This window comes from Apium graveolens, chromosome 4, assembly GCF_009905375.1.
Source record: "Apium graveolens cultivar Ventura chromosome 4, ASM990537v1, whole genome shotgun sequence".
In the NCBI taxonomy this organism is placed as follows: Eukaryota; Viridiplantae; Streptophyta; class Magnoliopsida; order Apiales; family Apiaceae; genus Apium; species Apium graveolens.
The window spans coordinates 231659880-231662116 of record NC_133650.1 but is presented as its reverse complement, the minus strand read 5'-3'; the positions used below and the strand labels follow the sequence as shown (position 1 = coordinate 231662116).

Genomic DNA, 2237 nt, shown 5'->3' with positions numbered 1-2237 from the left:
ACAAAGCTCACAAACCATAGCTATTTGATTAACTCCATATGTAGCCAGAGAATCAACCGTCATTGATAGCGCTTGGAGCTGGGCTGCAATAGCGGTGGCTGCATCAACTTTCAGAATACCTGTTACCTTGCCTGACGTCATCCTCTGAGTTGGGTTTTGATGCTCATTTGCAGCCATCGTCTCTATAAGATTATACGCCTCAGTATAGCTTTTAGCCCATAAGGCGCCTCCAGCTGCTGCATCGAGCATGGGCCGAGATTGGGCCCCCAAACCATTATAGAAACCAGTGATCACCATCCAATCCGGTATTTCATGATGTGGACATTTTCTCAACATTTCCTTGTAGCGTTCCCAAGCCTCGCACATAGATTATGTAGGTTGCTGCGCAAACTGAGTAAGAGCACTCCTCATAGCAGCAGTCTTTGCCATCGGATAAAACTTCACCAGAAACTTTTGCACAAGATCTTGCCACGTAGTGATGGACCCAGCTGGTTCAGAATGTAACCAGTCTTTAGCCTTGTCCCTTAGTGAGAATGGGAAAAGCCTCAACTTGATAGCCTCATCAGTCACGCCATTATACTTAAAAGTGCTGCAGATCTCGACAAAATTCCTTATGTGCATGTTGGGGTCTTCAGTTGCCGCTCCTCCAAAAGAAACAGAATTCTGCACCATCTGAATAGTGCCCGGCTTGATTTCAAAGGTGTTAGCTTGAATAGCCGGATGAAGGATGCTTGACTGAATGTCATCAATTTTAGGCCGAGAAAAATCCATAAGAGCTGGATCAGCTTGAACAATACGATCTCCCATGTTTACTGGTTCTTTCCGCTCAGTTCCTGAATCCGAATCCTCAAAATCTAACTTCTCCGGAATATCAAGAACTTCGTCTGTCTCCTCAGCTGTATCTAAAGTCCTCTTGCGAGCACGAGAACGAGTTTGGATAAACGCTTGCTAAAGTACCTGAAACACAACTGGAAACAATAATTAACTACTACGTCCTAATCACTGAGTCCTAATGACCAATGATGGTAAGTACATAAACTAAACAAATACGCCGAGTCCCCGGCAGCGTCACCAAAAACTTGTTAGGGCGAAATCACGCACTAATATTCACGCAAGTATACGCGTTCGCAAGTAATATAGAATACTTTCTAGTTCGTTCCCACAGAGACTCAGACTAAATTATTGTCTAATTAAACTCACTCACCAATGTATGATTACTTCTCAATGTTAAGACACTAACACTTAAGATTGTTGATTAAATATTAACTACAATTAACTACTTAATTAATCACTTACTTAACACTTCAAATTATCAATAATAAAACACTCATGAGATCACAACTTCATTATTACTTCCTTCAATAGCCATTGTTATTACCTTTAGCATGTGACAGTGATGATATTAATTGAATAACACGAAACTGATAAAAACCAACTTTCATTGTACTAATACCATTCTACCAAGCATCCACAATTAAGATAGAAGTTGAATATTCATCAATTATGTTGAGTTCCTATATGTCTACAGAAATTGACAACACAACGATTTAAGCGCAAGTTATTCCTTTTGATTACATAGGGCAAATAAAACTGTTAGAGTTACCTACTAATCATGCACAACGTACATGAACCTATGCTAGCATGGCAAGTTCTAAATCTCGAGATCCACCGTCGCTTCACAAGAGATTAACACCCTATCTTATATGTTCGCGACGCACATAAGACGAATACGCACAACCAATACTAGATATCATACAATCATCACACACTAAGGTATTAAACAATTAACTAAAGAATTCCATAGTAAATCCGTTGCAACCACATGATCACGATTAGCCCATAATAGCACTTATCGTCATTATGGGTTCATATGAAATCATGATAAACAAACACAAGAAAATAATAACTAAACTAATTATATTAAAATAGAGTACGTCACAAGAGTAAATAAGTTCAAAGTAAGAAAACTAGCATCCAACGTTACAACGAAACAAGAATCACAAGAAAATATGCTTCCTCTTCGTTGCGGTGTGCTAAATCGGTCTTCTTCCTTATCTCCTTTGCTCCTTGCGTAAAAACACGATCTTCTTCAATCCACACTTGTGAAAACGTCTCAAATCTACTTATATAATAGTCCCATAAAACTCAGATTACATAGAAGTGGAAACTAAACAGAAGTAGAAGTCCTGAAATAATATATCTTTTTTCCCGACCCTGCGCGACCGCTCAGCATAGCT

The 2237-nt window shown here is 39.1% G+C and overlaps 1 non-coding gene across 1 annotated transcript; it reads left to right on the top strand.

Annotated features, from left to right (window-relative positions):
- Positions 1-307: 307 nt before the first annotated feature.
- On the top strand, positions 308-414 carry LOC141722768 (small nucleolar RNA R71). The gene has a single exon (XR_012575771.1). It is a non-coding gene; the product is annotated as a small nucleolar RNA R71 (small nucleolar RNA).
- Positions 415-2237: the final 1823 nt, after the last annotated feature.